At 39.3% G+C, this 18508-nt stretch overlaps 1 protein-coding gene across 1 annotated transcript in view; it reads right to left on the bottom strand.

Moving 5' to 3' along the window:
- LOC117448115 (retinol dehydrogenase 13-like) overlaps positions 1-18508 on the bottom strand; it is a 32672-nt gene that overhangs the window by 13144 nt on the left and 1020 nt on the right. The window lies entirely within an intron of this gene.

Raw genomic sequence — 18508 nt, 5'->3', positions numbered from 1 at the left:
AAATACAATAATCTCTGGGCCAGACAAGCTGGCTCTCTAAATGGCACAAGACGAACTGGCACAGGACAAAGGGAGACAGGACTATTTATACATGAGGTAAGGGGGAACAGGTGGAAACAATCAGGGGCGGGGCAGACACTGACGATGGCGGGAAAACACACAAAGGGAGGAAGTAAAGGGACCTGAAATGAGACCAGAGGTAAGTACAAAATAAAACAGGAAGTGCAATGACATGACTAGACAGGTGAACAAAAAGACTTTACTAAACATAAATCTAACCTGGGCTATGAACTAAACGTGAAACAATAACATGAACCTGATTAACATGACATGAACAATTTAACAGACATGACGGGATGTTACACTATTGGTTTCAGGTTTGTGGCACAAGCAAACGACCAGTTTGTAAAACAGTATTCAATGTATAGAATCATACAGTGGAGGTATGACTTTAGAGCAGGGGTGCCCAACCTTTTTTGAACCGAGAGCTACTTTTAAAGTTGCCAGTCTGCCGAGATCTACCAGTCCAAATAGAGAGGCATTACTGACAGCCTACAACCAGGTAAATACACACTTCTACTTGTATAAAACTGACCTTTGTACGATTAATACTTCATAAAATACTGCAGATCCTTTATCTTACCTCTTTCTAATCTACACACATACAAGTATTTAACTGAAGTTACACAACAGTGTTGTTGATACAGAGTTGGAGTTTATTCACACGTCACACTACAGTGGGTAATGTTTTCAAGAAACATTGAACAGTGCTGCCACATATGCAGGGCCGCCTTAATGCACGGGCTGACCTGGGCTGAAGCCCAGGGGCCTACGGAGATCAGGGGCCTATCATGAGCCAAAAAAAAAGTGTTAAAAAAAATTGTTATTAAAAAAAATTATTTCGGATGTTTTAAAAAAACGTTTAAATAAACAAAGTCTTGGCTTTCAGAATATGAAACTTTTATTTCCAAAATCACACGATAAATACATTTTTGAAGCTTGTAAAGGGAAGATGACAGCTCTCACTCGCCACTCACTCCTCCTCCCTCCGGCTGACATTATGAATGTAAGGCGTATAGTAATCATAGATAACACGGCAGGGTCCGTTACAGTTTGTTTTCATCTGGTTTAAAATAAACAAAGTCTTGGCTTTCAGAATATTAAAATTGTTTCGGCAAATTCAGATGATAAATACAACGTTGAAGCTTGCAACGGCATAATTACAAGCGGAGAACGGAGTAACTTGACGTCACAGCAGGCATAACAACAGCCTGTGTTTCTCGTGAGTGTTTTCCCCGGGAAACAAACACAATACACACAAACGCAAAAATACACAAACACACACACTCGCGAGCTTCCCCCAGACCAGTAATCCAAACGAAAATATCTTCCCTCTGTAGTATTATGATCATTTGCTACGCTAATCAATCAGATCGATGGATTCCAGAGATTTTTCTCAAACATGATGTAACAGTCCGTGGGCACCACTGAACAGCCAATCAGAATGAGAATATGTTTCACATGTGACTTATTCAAATTGCGAGTGATTGAGTGACAGATGAAGGTTGTTTAGGAGAAAAAGTTTGAAAAGAAAAAGTTTGAGAGTGGCGCTCGGGAAAGGAAATTGTTGAGGGAAAAGGAGTTTCGAGACAAGCAGCTATTACAAAACATGCCGAAGCTTACAGGTTATTTTAAACCTGTAGGCCAGGATGAGGAGGAAGGACAGATGAGTTCTGTACCGAGCAGTAGCGGTGCCGGCCGCGGGGCCTCGGAGCCAAGTAGGCCGTCTGGTTCTGATAGCGATGGAGTAGCGGGAGAGGAAAAACAGACAGGAGGGACATTATCTGTTGGAGGAGATGGAGAGGATGACGAGGACTTGCTACGTGGAGGGGAGCCAATGGCAACCGGACAAATACATGAGGGAGGCCCGATACGTCACTCATCTGGAGGAGAGGACCAAGTGTGATCACAGAGCCTGCCGAGGCTATACATGACTTTCATTTGTTGTTTAAATAGGGGGCCTACAAAACCTATCAGCCCCAGGGCCTGATGGCAGGTTAAGGTGGGCCTGCACATATGACACAGGAAAAAAAGAAAAGACTGAGTCTGAACCCTTTCTTTGCCATTATATAAAAATAGTGTTGCTACAAAAGTATAAATTAGGCTTACTAATACAACTCAGATCTGAAGCTACACAGGAATCTGCTGCAACAGTGCAATAAAAAAGACCAAATTAATAGAATCAAACCCTTTTTTTGTTGCATTTTAGTAGATTATAAAAAGAAATGCCTTTAAAATAGGATGCAACAAGCAGCACTAGTTTCTTAACCTGAATTGATAATAGACTATAATCAATTTAAGTTTGCATTCTTATACCATTGTACACAAATTATAATGAATAAGTTCAAACAAACTAAAACTTACAGCTGATTAATAACGGTATCTAACTTCAGTTTTTATCATATCAAAAACCTGTTGAAATGCTACTGTTATTTTTATTACGCGTCGGCAGCCTCCATGAATGCTTCTTAAGGCCCTGACACACCAGGCCGATTTCGGCTGTTTTCGTAAGTCGGGAGACGAAGCGTGTCCTGTCGCCCAAACTCAATTTGGTGTGTCCCGCACCGTCGACCATGACACGCCTTATTAGTGCGAATGCTGTTTACAGCATTCCACTATAGTACTTCAAATCTTTATTCTTCCCCTTAAACTTATTTCAGCCAATATTTGGCTCTCCATAACTTCAGCTTATTTTCAGCTACAGAAACCATTCAAATATTAAACTATTCAGCCTGTTCAGGAATCGATGGGAAACCTTCAACTTTTTCAAAATATTTCATACTTTTTGAAATATTCAGCTTTTTAAACTCTTTTTTTTACATTGAAGTCAATGGGAAGAGCCTTCAAATCAGCCAATACTTTAGCTCTCCATAACTTCAGCTTACTTTCAGCTACAGAAACCATTCAAATATTAAACTATTCAGTATTTTCAGCAATTGATAAGAAACCTTCAACTTTTCCAAAAATATTTCATACTTTTTGAAATATTCAGCTTTTTAAACTATTTTTTTAACATTGAAGTCAATGGGAGATGCCTTCAAATCCTGTTTTCCTACACGTTGCGCCAAATGCATCTCCTTCAACATAATTTCAGCCAGACCCTTCATTCCAACTTTCAAATGACCACAAGACCTTCAGCTATTCAAACTTGACTTTTACTTTTGATATCTTTTAAACATTCTGAGATATTGAATTTAGTTTGGAGCTTGGTAGAGAGGCCTTTTTCAGATTTTTACATCAGAGTGGATGGAGCAGCTCGTTAACTCTAGAGTGCTTTGATCTCAAAACAGAGTGCAGGACAGCTCAAAATTCTCCCCCAAAAATGTTTTAAACTTGCCATACTTCCCAAACCCTACACTCCTCAGACATATTTTTTCATGGAAAACGTAGGAAAACCTCTCCTAGGTTGGAAAATAAAAATAAAATAAGAAGAAATATTAGACAAAATGCCTCTTGAGGGTATGAAGTGACAACAAATTTCAACATTCCTCCATTGAAGCCCATTGTAATTTCAGGCAGATATTTCCTCACGGTAGCAGCCGCACACCTTTAGTTAAACTGCCAAAAAGGCCACATTATTAACCCGAAACTACACAAAAATTACACTTCAGATACTCAACTTCGTTGACATGCTTCACGTTTTGAAATTTCACAGATATCTGTTATGGTTCTTCCACAAAACGTTCACATGTAAGAGGTTTGTCTCTCATTCAGAACAATGGAAACCTGTGATCTCTACAGAGCTCGTTAGCTCAACTATAAACACCTGTGTAATGGAACACGATGATGTCATCGCTCCAACTGACATGCAGCAGACTTCAACAGTCCAGCCGTGAAGACATCTTCGGGACAGTCTTGAGATTTCTTCAAATGCCGTTGTAAATATTCAGCTTTTTAAACTATCTTTTTAACATTGAAGTCAATGGGAGATGCCTTCAAATCCTGTTTTCCTACACTTTGCGCCAAATGCATCTCCTTCCACATAATTTCAGCCAGACCCTTCATTCCAACTTTCAAATGACCACAAGACCTTCAGCTATTGACCATGGCAACACAATGCTCACCATGAAACACGGTTTTCTCATAACTTCAGTGAAAATACTCGAAAGAAAGAAAGTTTGTATCTTCTTGGTCTTATGCACTTATTGTAAGTCACTTTAGATAAACGTGTCAGGTAAATGCAATGTCATGTAATGTAATTGACGTGAGTGTTTTGAACACTGTTATTTTATTTTTGATTCTCTGGGAGGTATGGTGTTGATCTGTGGCGCACTCATAACGTGCAGGGCTGGAGTGACTTTCGCTGTTGGGACTCGGGTTTGAGTCCAGCATGAACTTTTTTTATGTTGATGGATACTGAATATTATGTAGTTTGAATAGAGGATTCCTAATATTGTTTGCCGAGACCAAGATTAATGACCCATCAGCATTTTAAAGTCTAGATATCCCTGCACTTGCAGCAATGACATTTCTGCTGCTATCTTTGCAAAACGAGTTAACAGTCACATTTGATCTGGATGAGTGCTGCAGAATGCCGTTTTTATAAGGGATGTATGTGTGTGTCTTTCATATTAAACATGATCGCTGGTAGATAGCCACAGAAGAAGTAACACAGTTTAATCTGGGCGGATCCCATTTTCCCTGGGCGAATCACAGTTTAACACAGCTGAACACTTCTCCACGCTGCTTTCAAACTCTGAGTAAACAACGTACGCTTCACTGGGAGGCTGTCTGAAGGTGTACACAGGTCTCAGATGGACTTGATATCACATTAGGAACGATATTCAGTGATAATTCGGGCAACAATAGCTGGTTTTAAGGATTTATTCGAGCGGATCACAGTTTAACACAGCTGAAGACTTCTCCACGCTGCTTTCAAACTGTGAGTAAAGAACATGTGCTTCACTTGGAGGCTGTCTGAAGGTGTGCACATGTCTCAGATGGACTTGGTATCACATTAAGAACGATATTCAGTAATAAGTCTGCCAACAATAGCTGGTTTAAATGATTTATTGGAGCTCGCAATGTTTTGAACAGACATGCCCAGTCAACTCGTTTTTCTTTTTGTAGTCCTCGCTGTTCGCGTCCGGATATCGCCATCGTAACCACAACCTCACACACTGGTACTGAATGTGCATCAAAGTGTTCCTATCCAGCCAAATATACCAAAAGATGTATGTAAACGACAGAAGAAGCGATCGAAATGTGTATTTCAGTCGAAGGCCACGCCTCCACATCTGTCAACCAGTTGATCGGGGAACCAGTTAAACCGGAACACCGGCTCGTTGCACTGGCGTTATAGAGAGGCGAAGTCCCTCCCTTTCCGGGAGCCTCCATGGGACCCCGGAAGCGTAAAATTATACATTGAAGTCAATGGAGAGAGAAAGGTTATCTTTTGATCCCGTTTGAATTGTGCCACGAATGACACATATGATGTTTGTCAATTTAAAAGAATATTTTGCAAGTCAAAAAAATTAAAATGTGTCGTAAAACTGTGAAGTTACACATTTTTTTGTGTGAAACCGCTGAGTGAACTACAGGTCTCTCGTCTCGCACAATACGCGTCACCATCACAAAGACGGCCGTCACGTTAGCACGTTTCACCTGTTTCTTTCAGAATGAGAATAAAAGTATAAAACGAGGTGACTACAAGTCTGGACACGTTGAGAGCTGTACATACACGAAAGGGGAGTTAGTCGGTTCTGTAAGAGCAGCGGGACCGGCTTTACAAGGTTTCGGTGAGTAATATGAGTGCAATGTGTAACGTTAATGTCAGCTAGCTAACATTAGCTAACAAGGTACACTAACGTGTTTTGTTTTAGTAACTAGTTTTCTCCTTAAGAACTTCGTGGTCTCTGTGTATGCTGTGGATAACATTAGTGTTCACAAGAACAAGGTACACTCCCGTGTTTTGTTTTAGTTGCTCTTCAGATTGAAGCGGACAGTTTTATATAGTCTATACTGTATGTGTGATCTCCTTTTACATCTCGTTGTGTCATTTGAGTTTATTTGCTGTGTGTAGATTCAAGGATTTTGGTGACATGAACATGACCATCGCGGAGGCAGCCCAGTTACCATCCTTCTGTCTCCGTGAGGAGGGTGGGTCATATATCACCCATACTGGCACCAGGTCCAAGGGCAGCTGCACATCACAGACCGGAGTCTGCTACTTTGTTGTGTGGACCACGAAGGAGGCGATCATCATCCTCATCCCCAAAGACCCTGCATGGCATGGAAATCTCCTCCTCCTGGAACAATTCTACACCCAGCATATGCTCCCTGTGTTGGCCAGTAGAGAGGAGGACATTTAAATAAACATACTCTTAACACCCTCAGACTCTGTGTTGTGTTCCGTATGTGTGATGGGGTGTTATGCAGAGGGGAGGAAAACAGGACACAGCAGATTGGGATTGTGGTGGAGACGCTGAGCAGTTATTTCATTGTTGCATGTAATTATTATTATACTGCGTGCTTCTTAGTTATTCCATCTTTTGCTGTAACATGGATCTGTATGTAACTCTATATTTACTTGTTATCTACCACACTTCCTTCTACATCATACACCATCATTATACATGATGGTGTATATAGGATATATATATATTTGTATACATTACATATCTGTAAATTGTATAATTTAATTTTTCGTATTTGGGATTGTTGGAAACGTCTTTTTGATCTCTCTGTCTATAAACACAAACTGAGTAAGATTGACAATAAAGTTGACTTTGAAAAATATATATATTCTTTATGACAATAGTTGACTGTTGGAGAAATGAATCCAAATGAAACGTTGGACTGAACTACAACTACGCCTTTAAATCTCTACGGACTGTTTTTCAGTGGGATGGCAAGTTCCTATCTTTAAACATTTATTAGTTTTTTCTCAGAACAGATTTGATTGAAGTTAATTTAACTTTGCCGACCATGTAAGGTCATTATTAAAAAGGTACAATCAATTTGTTTAGGGTTGACTAAAATAATGATAAACATTTCATCTGGATAATTTACTGACAGAATAAGAAACTCAATGATGCTCTACTCACCTGTTCCTTTTTATAAAGTGAAACAGTTGAAACGATAGATTTTTAGTAAACTTAAAAACAACCTTCTCCAAAAGCTATCAAGGAATATACCGAATACTTGTTTTAGAACTTTATTACATATTATTTGTATATAGTTTGAATGATCCATAATTGACAGAAGCTTGTGTTTACACTGACCTGTCACTCATATATTAATGTCTTTGTAACTTCTTTAAACCACTACCTCACTAATTTCTTTCATTCATCACGGTTCAGTAAACTAAGTGATACATGAACCAGTTTAATCATTATAATAACGTAGGATTGCAACTCTTTGAAACTGTAGGTGGCTCTTAAAAGAGCCGTTGTGTTTGGGTGTGCTGGTCTCAGGTCAGTCTAAGCCCTCTCTCCGCGGATGCAGCTGGATGTCCTTAGGCATGATGTTGACCCTCTTTGCTTGGTTCATCTTACTGGGGGGGCAGCTACATGGATGTCGGTGCAGTCCACAGTCATTGTGCAGTTGAAGGCAGAATGGATGAAGGCAGAATGAATGTATTATTGACTCCTAATGAAGCACAACTTCATGTCATACAATACATTGACTTTATTTGTAATTGTGTGAAAATGGTGGAATGAGCTCCCCATTGAAATCAGGACCGCAGAAAGCTTACACACCTTCCGGCGCAGACTGAAAATTCATCTCTTTCGACTCCACTTCGAGCGATAGAATGACTAACAAAGAACTGCTAACAGAGCACTTATATACTAATAAAGGACTGGCTTAGCCAGTTGAGCAGCACTTGAAACGATTGGCTCTTTGAAACCTGATGTTCTTATATGATTCTGTTTTCCTCAAGGTTGTGTCTTCCTGGTCGAATGTACTTATTGTAAGTCGCTTTGGATAAAAGCGTCAGCTAAATGCAATGTAATGTAATGAAAACATATGAGCATTGATTAGCAAGCAGGACCTGCAGGAACAGAGCACGGTGATGGATGGAGCTGGGAAGAGAGAAGAATAAAGAAAACAGATCAACTTCATTTTCGGATATTAAAAATACAATTTCAAAACAAGTTGCCGCTCCTACAGTTTTCTAGTGTGTAAAGATGATTTCACTTGACCTATGCACAATATCACACTCAATACATGTGTGTCTCTGGGGGGTGCATTGTGCCTTTGATGTATATAAATAATATACCATAACCAAATACTATTACGTACAGTGGAAATCAGGTTGCCAGGGCAGGTCAGTGTGCATGTTCCTCAGGGTCTCAGCAGTTACAGGTGAGGGAAAGGAAATAAAAGAGAAAAAGGTCAGTAACAACACTTTAAAGTAACAACACTTTGAATAATTACCTCTTCTAATCATTTTCTCTCAGTAATCACTCAACTACTGTCTTTCCAACAAACAGATTGACTCACCCTTACTGTCATCACAATGAAACACGTCCAGAAGAATCTGTCATGCAAAGCTCCCTGCCTGCCTTCGACTCTCCCTGACTGCTTCCTTAGCACCCGGTGGATGGCGCAGTATAGGCTACTCTTCAAATGTTTCACGAAATACTTACCATCTACTCTTACTCTTACTTCATGTAATAAAATAATAACTTCATGGTAAGGCTACTAAAAATGACAAGGCTAAGTAATGTAATGCTAACTAACGTGCTCGCTACTCGTCGCTACTAGCTAGGTAGCTAACTTGACTATATGTTCCATGCACAACATGTGTATTACCTGATATGTCTGAATCCGGCGACTCCTGGTCCTTTCATCAGACGGCAATCGATAGAACGAGCAAGTGGTTTGATCACTTATGTGATTACAACCTGGTACAAAGCACACATGCATCTTGTAAAAGTGCATTTATTTTTAGCAATCTCTTATTTATTGGAGGGAATAAATCGGTTATGAGATCTTCTTCTTCGCTTTAATTACGAGTCGCAACCACTTGGAGAATTATCGCCTGTGACATCACTTACGCGAGCCAGAATGGGATTTGGGATTTGTAGTCTTTGTAGTCGCGTATTTTTCATAGTCTTATATTTCAACAGTTTTACGACAAAATGTGACTTTTTTGACATGGAACTTATTGTTTAAGATTGAGAAACATCATATGTGTAGTTCGTGGCACAATTCAAACGGGATCAAAAGATACGTGTTCTCTCTCCATTGAATTCAATGTTAATTTTTCGCTTCCGGGGTCCCATGGGCCGGAAGTAGATGGGCGTGACTTCGCCTCTCTATAGATGTTCGCCTCGGACGCCAGATCTGTGGAGGTGCTGCGGTGGAGGCGCTGCGCTGGCAGCTCTGGGAGGAAACACATTTGTTTTGACCGTTGGTGTTCATCCTAATTTTTGGCCTTGATGTAACACCATTCATAATTAAGTAAATGTAACACCCTTTTCATCCCGGTTACAATTTTAATTTCCCCTGTACGATGGGCGCTGTAAGTGATGAAAATGGGGGATGTTGGCCTATCTGGCAACCGCAGCTCACAGCCAAAGTGCGAGTGAGCGAGGGAGAAAGGGAGGGCGCTGTTGTTATTAGCATCTGGTGCTAGCTGCTCTAACGGAAGAAGAAGATGTTTCTACCATGATGTGGAGGGAGAGTCCTCTCCAGTCAGACTGAGAGGCTGATAACTACAGCTCAGTGAGGTAAAGGACTGTGAGTGTTTAGATAGTTCACTTTAGTATAAGTTATCTCAGTGGGACTCAAACGTTTTGATCACAATTTACGTAAACACATATTTCCAAGGCTCTCCTTTATAATTATTGGGATAAAACAGGTTTGAAATAATTCCAATGTATACTATAGGACAGTAAACCAGACATATCGTTTTAAACTGGAGAGATACAAAAAATATGCATAGATAAAATAGTAAAATAAGATATGAACAACAAAAATAAAATACGTTACATGTATTTGTTATTGGCTATGGGTTATTGGTTATGCTCACATACTTATTTAATTATTAAAATGTAAACCGATCTTTTTCATATGGGTGTTGTACCCCCTAGATCTAGTCTCTAGTAATTCTGCTTAAAGTGCACCAGATTGAAGCATTTTACTTCAAAATGTTCAAACCTTTCTTCCCGGTATGCCAGAGAAGGCAGATGCTTGTTTTTCTCAAAAAGAACTGTTCTTTAAAAGTTGGACTGTTGCACTGTTGTAGCTTCAGTGGTTCTCAGGTTACAGTTACATAGCAGTGAATATAAACAGACTGATTAATGTGAATATTACTGTAAACTAACCTGTGTAAAAGTTTCTCGAATAAATGTAATTTTTTTGGTGGAAGAAGCATGTATCATTTTTTTTACCCTGCCCCTCAAAGAACCGGAATCGAGAACCGTTAAGAACCGCAATCGAAAAGTAGAATCGGAATCGGAATCAGAATCGTAGAAATTCAAACGATACCCAACCCTACTCAAGTGTCACAAAGTAATTTAATAAAAATAATAATAATAATTTTCGAAAAAAAACATATGTCTTGGGGGTGCTTAGGGGGTGCTTTGGCAATCCTAGCGCCGCCCCTGTAGCAGAACAACACACGTCACCAAGATGGCCGTCACTACTGTCTTGTCAACAAAAGGATTGACTACCCTCACTATCACCACAATGAAACACGTCCAGAAGAATGTCATGCAAAGCTGCCTGCCTGCCTTCCTTTGATTCTCTCTGAACTGCCTGGTCTTTTTAATGTCAACCATTTGTGCAGATAGCGTGAAGTAGAAAAGATCGCAGATGCTAATGTAGCGTTAGCATTTGTCCCCCGGGCTTACATTGTGTATTATAGAATGATCACACCGGTGTCACAGTACTCTTCAAAGGGTTCACGAAATATGACTACTACTCTTACTGTTTAACATGTTGGGTTACTTAATGTTACTTCATGTTAAGGCTAATAACAATTACAAGGCTGTAATGCTAACTAACGTGCTAGCTACTCGCTAGGTAGCTAACTTGATCCAGCCACTCCTGGTCCTTTTCATCAGACGGGAAGCGAAAGAACCAAATCTTTTTTGTTATTACGGAATTTTTGTCTGTAAGCTTCTGGAACTAATTCGTAAGCATGAAGGATGGCAGTTTTGACTGAGTCATAATCAAGACTGTCTCCCACTTGGAGAGTAGCAACAGCTTCCTGAGCTTTTCGCCGGGCAACTTAAGGACACCCCATTCTACCAACTGATCTATGACCTGAGCCTTAAGCCCTTCTTTTACTACATTTCTTTTTACCGTGAGACCGAAATGATCTGCAATAAATTGTCTTTTAGACACCTGTCTATTCCTTCAAGCGAAGGACATAATTCAAATGACTCACAGTCATTTAACCTAAGCTGTACTTACACATTTACCATCTGATTAGAATTTATCAAATTACCAACCTGATTAGAAATGACGAGCCCCCATATATGTTACGTCCCCAGCTCGTTTAGGGTAAAAGGGAAGCAACACGAAACCAGATGTTCTTGTTAAGAGGTTGATTTGAATAATAACCTCAAATAGAAATTATATAAACAAAAGTATAGGCTCCTTAAACAAGGAGCTATCTATGTATAATATGAGTAAACAAAACGAAGGCCACAGAGTATCACAGTGACAGAACAATATGGGTACTTAAGGCGAAAATAGTGAGGCGTCTAGCACAAATGCAACGCCGTCACAAATCACAGAATACACACAAACATTTGGAGAGTAGAGTAGCGAGGCGTCCTGGCACAAATCCAGCGCCACGAATGACAGCAGCGTCATCGAGCGTTGTCCAGACCTCTCATTTCATTTCATTTCAAACCTTTTATTCATACAGATAAAATCCCATTATTATTATTACGTAACCCCAGTTCTCAGAGTAACATGAAGTGAGATGTCTCACCAGACGGCCCTCCTTGCTATGGTGAAGCGAGAAGAGATGCTTATTTTGAATGACGCATGCGTTGTGGCGCAAGCTACTTATAGGGGGGGAATTCCCTGACGCTGACGTCAAGATCACCAGCCAATCAGGATTGGCGTAATGAGATTGATGCTTCTGTTTGCTCCGCGATGAGGCGCATCCCATAGTGAAACATCTCACTTCATGTTACTCTGAGGCCTGGGGTTACGTAAGTAACCTATAGTTTTGGGGTTATTTTGCTGTTCTGTCCTCTCTGTCGTTCGTTTCCCTGGTGTCTAATTATCTGATTGTGATCACCTGTTGCCCTTGTGTTTCTCCTTCCCTGCCCGGCTGTTTCTTGTCTCGTGATTACCCCTCCCTGTATTTAGTCTCGTCTCTCCCTGTGTTCGGTGTCGGTTCATGGTTTGTTTTTTCCTGTCTCCCTCCATGTTGGTCACGACCGTGTTTTGGGTATTGTATTTTCCTCGTGTTACCTCTGTGCTATCCATTAGGGGTGTAACGGTACACGTACCCGTACCGAAATTATTCGGTACGGGCCCTTCGGTTCGGTACACGTGTGTACCGAACGAATATAACGTTAAACGTAAAAAATTGAGAACGTGAACAACTTCTTGGAAGTAATCTCAGGTGCTGCGTCGCAGCATTCAGAGTAATTTTCTCCCATTGTGTTCAACGCGTCATAGAGCGAGCAAGTCATTTCATTGGACGAGCTGGTCAGAGGGATGCGTTCAAATGCAGTCAGTAATTTGAGGAACTGTCGAAATGGCGAACGCAGATAAAGTTGAGCTCGAAAATCCTCCAGCATCATTGAAGTCTCCGGTTTGGGAACATTTTGGTTTCGCAGTTATGTACAAGGATGACGGACAAAGACAGGTGGACCGAACCAAAGCTGTTTGTCGGCATTGTTCAACTAACATTGGTTACGCGGCTGGCAATACATCAAACTTGCACACTCATTTGAAAAGGCATCACCCGAACGTGAATATCACCGGTACCAAAAGACTGAAGTGCAAACCCAACTCCCGCTAGCATTTAAGCCTCCACCACTCGCAAAAAGTTCAGACCGAGCCAAAGCTATTACAAACGGCAAATATCCTTATGTTGCCATGTTAGCAAAGCGCTACCTGGCTGTATCTGCTACCTCTGTCCCTAGCGAGAGGGTGTTCTCCACAGCAGGAGACATTGCTAGTGCCAGCATGTCTGCCCTTTCAGCAAGCAATGTGGACAAGTTCATCTTTCTTTAGAAAAACATGAAAAGACAATGACAAGCAAGTCATAATGTCAAGCTGGCTGCTTAGGTACTAGTACAGTAAAGTTCAAATACAGATTATTTCAGTTCATCGAAAAGCTGCACCTTAATGTTTATTTTATTATATTTTATATTTATTTGAGTGAATATTCATAGTTTAATAATAATTAAAAACCCAAAACTAATAGTTTGTTTTGTGAGTACTACAGTAAAGTTCAAATACAGATTATTTCAGTTCATCGAAATGCTGCACCTTAATGTTTATTTTATTATATTTTGTATTGATTTGAGTGAATACATTATTCACAGTTTAATAATAATGAAAAAAAAAAATGTTATGTTTTGTGATAATTTTTTCTGCTGTACCGAAAACGTACCGAACCGAACCGTGACCTAAAAACCGAGGTACGTACCGAACCGAAATGTTTGTGAACCGTTACACCCCTACTATCCATGCCATGCTATTTTGCTGATCGGCTTTGAATTAAAGCTCGCTTTTGGTTGTAGACCTTGGCCTTTTTTTGTAATCTGCTTTTGGGTCCTACCTTTCCCAAACCGTAACACTTCTCAAGCACCAACTATCAAATATCTCGCCTGATTGTTGGCATTTGACAATCACCTTCCCTGAATTTTACTCAGGTGTAACTAAAGCCTGATTTAAGGGTTGTTTATATTTCACATCATTCATCAGAATCTGCAAAGTACCTAAAATAAATGTAGTGGAGTAAAAATATCAGGTTAACCTCTGAATTGTAGTGGAGTAGAATTGCTGTTTTGTTTAGTAATGGATATTGAATATGGAATAAAGGTTTTGACAAGACCTGGTGTAACAATAATCAAAAAGGACATTAAAAGAGCTCCAGATGTTATCTAAACAAAACAGCACACCTGAAATGTATATTTAAATACTTTATTAAGGGCGGTGAATTAATTTGTTCTGTATGTTTTTCAAATCAGTGTTATAAGTGTCATAGACAGTGTTACATTGCTATTATTATCCTTAAAATATATGTAAAACAAAACCACTTATGATCTTTTTATTTGAGTGGTTTACTAATGACAGTTAATTCTGTTTTTGCTATTGATGGTTTCATTTTTGTGAAAAATAATACAATTCAATAATGTGCTTTTACCAGGTTTTCCTATCACAATAAACACACACTCTTTGCAAATGTTTAAGTTAAAGTTGGAATTCGAAACGTTTGTATAACATTGCCATACCATTTTTAAATCTACAAATCCAATCTCAAATCAGACGCATACAAATCCACCAGCAGAGGTCCCTGTATGCTGACTAACACAGTCTCACTGCCTCAGAGGAGTCCAGCAGATGGAGCACATACACCATACGTTTCATTTTTATATCCAGGGATATCGAGTATAAGAACACTGGGAAAGCACTTTATATAGCATAAAATGATATCCTAAACTCCTACGAGCAATTCAAGCTGGTCTCTCCCGCTGTATAGGAACACAAAAGACGAAGCAGTACCAAGTTGACAGTAATAACAGCATTATACCCTCAGCTCTGAATCAAAGCCTCATAAGAGCAACAGTTGAGCGACTACACATTTTGTAGATTGCTTGTTGATTAATGTACAGTTTTAATGTGGCTGCAAAGTCACCCCTTTCTTTTTTACTTCAGAACACGTGGAGTGGTTTATGGATCTGGGCCATATTGCTTTGACCTTGGAGTCTACATGGTGACACCTCAGACTGTCTGTGAAAGTGGACAGCTTGTGGAAACGATTTACATACCAAAGGATCAAAAGTTAGTGCAGAAATTAAAAAGGTTATGTAATTACTACTGTCCCCTGTCAGACCGCAGTAACCTGCTTATCACTCTCTCAAAACACGTGCAGGGGAACAAGTGTGCATTTCACACACACAAGTAATAAAACAGCAGACCTTCTCCATAATGTTATTAACACAAATTGAGGTCTGTTATACTTTAAATCCACTTCAAGACTTTGTATGTTTGCAGACATTTTTATTTGGTCTTTACATATCTGGCCTTTGTAAACCCAGGGCCCTTGGCTCAAATGAAAAGTACTTCAGAGGTGACCTGCTGTCTCTTTTACTGGCTCACCACCAGGCCCGTCATGTGACTGCACTGTACAATCCCTCCCAGTATGGTAACCTTCCCCTGCTAAAATTAGAGGGCCCTCTGCCGAGTCTTTTTGGAATATGAGTATACTCCTGCAGATGATAGGGTATCCCAACAAATGTCTCTCTTGTTGCTTCGCCATTCTTTTTTGTTCTTACAAAAATATGTTGGCAAATACTAATATCGGTTTGCAGTTTCTGATCTGAAGGCACTGCATACTTGTAGACATTCTTATGCAATGTTGTACACAGAAATTAGTTCCTTAAACATCTATACATATGTCAAACAAAGTGTATTCAACAATACACAGTTATATTTGCATGTTGGCACTTTTGTCTGAAAGGTAAACATTGCACTTTAAATTTGGTTCCGTAAATGTAATATATTTGATCAGTTGAAAAGTAAATACTAATTTTGCATCCTAAACTAACTGTTCATTCGTACAGTATATATTGATTATACAGACCTGCTTCATTGAGTTTGTGTGCATCGTTTTCAGTGTCTTTTAACTTGTTAACACATAATTGTGTCATTATGATATCTCTTATCATTCATATTGCCCTATTTTAAATGTGCTATTGTGATATTTGTCTTTGTTCTATCAAAATGCTTCTGCGTTTATGGGTTATGGTTATTATGGGTTACTATATGTAATATTACATAACTGTTTGTACAATGATGTTTATATACAGTATATGTATTACTATTTTTTGTGTGCAATTTGAACATTTTTGATTAAAAAATAAGTTCAGTCCTCAATGAATGTGTTTATCAATGCTGGTATAGGTGCAGTTTTATGACATTGTATGCAGCAACACACTCTCACTCCATAATCGTCCAGGAGCGACGTTTGGTCAGTGTCCGTGGCGTGCAGTTGTGACGCTCCTAGGCTCCTTCAGCTTCATAAAGGGACGCAAATAGCTTTCAACTGATTGCAATGTATTCCCATCTGCGGCGGGATTTGACGCTCATGGAAGCACGGCATTTGTTTGTGTCGGCTGCCCTTAAAGGCAATGTGAGCATCCATTCTCATTGGATAACGGAGAATCGTACACCCGGAAGTAAGTATTACCCTTACTGTCGATTGATTTTACAGTGATATCTGCACTACTCATCGACTAAAAAACACCAGATTATCCTTGTTAATTACACAACATTGATTGGTTTAAATTGTGTGCAATGCTTTTGTATTTTCCCCTTCGATTCGGAGAAACAAATATATTTTCGGAGTAAAGGATGGCAGAAGACACTACACTACCCAGAATCCCCAGCTATCATTTGGACTACACCATGTGCTCTGTTTGACAAACCCGTGATAGTCCTCAAGCTCTGTGATTGGAGAGTGTGCTGGGTTACGCCGAGCCTCGAACAGCACTTGAAATGGGATGGAACCACGGCAGACTGTCCAAAACTGGATTCGAACGGGTCCACCGCTTCCCCCCCTCCCCCATGCCATTCCCAGAACTACACATGATGTGTTTCACAATATGTGCTCTATCTATGGCACTTCTCTACTGGGAGTTGTAGTTTTAAAAGATGTTTTAATATATATACACACATGCCAGCTAAGGTCAGAAGAGCTTTATTTAACAGCTGGTCTTATGTTTGTGACCCTTGTTGTTAATTGATAACATTACATTACATTAATTGATAAGCCTGAAACATGCACGTGTCAAGGTTCAGAGGCACATTTTGCAAATATGGCAGCCATCGATCAGCTTAAGATAAGATATACTTTATTAGTGGGAACATTTGCGTTACATCAGCATGTGTAACAGTTGTAAATATGCAGTGGTGTTTATTTGTAAATCATTTAGTATAATCACACAAATTCTGTGTTTTATATTTAACAATTCTGTGTTCTTTATTTATTGATTGTTCAATACCTGACAAGGCCGGAGATTAAATATCTACATACATCTTATAAGAGTATAATACATTATGTATAATATCAGTTAAAATAAGTGCTTCAACATAGTTAACATTGCTGGAGGTATGCACAAATATTGATAGATGTCTTGTAATGCACTATTGAGGAACCTGCGACCCAAGTTTTTCATTCAATGCATAACTACACCATAGTTGTGTAGGCCGATATGATATGTTAATAAACCTTAGAAAATCTTGAAAGGGATGTGCAAAATAGTCATTATATACAGTATTTAAATAACTATTAGTAGAGAATAACGAGTAATGAATATACTTTATAGGGATCCTATTAATATCTAATAATACAAATAATGAAATTCAATAACATGCTTTAACCACTAGGTGTCCCTTTATATCAGCTGTGCACCTTTATGGTGTAAATACAGCCTATCTTCCAATTGGATCAAATATAAAAGTCAGCCGAATTAGTGTTGATACTGCAAGGAGACATATTGTGTGAAAAGAAATGTAAGATGTTGTTTAATGGCTGATATATTTATGATCCACGTCACGTTTTCAGTTCCTCATGTTTGTCTAGAAGTCTTCTCATCAGGGCTCTATAAATACAGAACTACGGCAGATATGTAATATTTAATGCAGCCGAACCGTGTATTACAATGCCGTTATGTGATAACTTTCAAAGAGAAAAGCAAGCACACTCGGAATAAAGTATTATTTTTTTTGTTTTAAATGTTTTCGGTCTGTTTCCGATATTTGTTAATGACGATGTGCTGTGAGATGTGAGACTGGAATTGCACAGGGGAAAATAACGTATCTTTAGATGCGGATTTTGTTAAACTAATACGTTTGCGCTGTGGACCAACACCATACTTTGACGGGGAAGGGGGTAGCAATAAAGATAACACCATTAAACAATTACACAACCTAACAGAAATAATATCGATAGCAGTGTCCCTAGCAACCACCTTGGTAACAATGAAAATGTTCTATGGACGCAATTTCCTGAAGTAATCTTCGTAATAACTAGCAAACTAAAGATCATGTACATCCACTGCACACATAACCTAAAATAACAACTCATATTTCTCGCATCAAATGACATCAAAACGCATTTTAATGGCCAAACTAACTTTAAAATAGGCATTTTCCACCGAGAATAAAACGAAGTTCGGCCATGTTTTTTTTTTCTGCAGGGAGAAATTTGAAGATCACGTGACAGACGCCAGCCATTGGAATGAATGGTGAAAAAAATGGGGTTTGTCAAACAGAGCACATGGTGTAGTCCAAACGA

This window comes from Pseudochaenichthys georgianus, chromosome 6 (assembly GCF_902827115.2).
Source record: "Pseudochaenichthys georgianus chromosome 6, fPseGeo1.2, whole genome shotgun sequence".
NCBI lineage: Eukaryota > Metazoa > Chordata > Actinopteri > Perciformes > Channichthyidae > Pseudochaenichthys > Pseudochaenichthys georgianus.
Note: the sequence above shows the minus strand (reverse complement) of the source record. Positions and strands in the feature narration are given on the sequence as shown.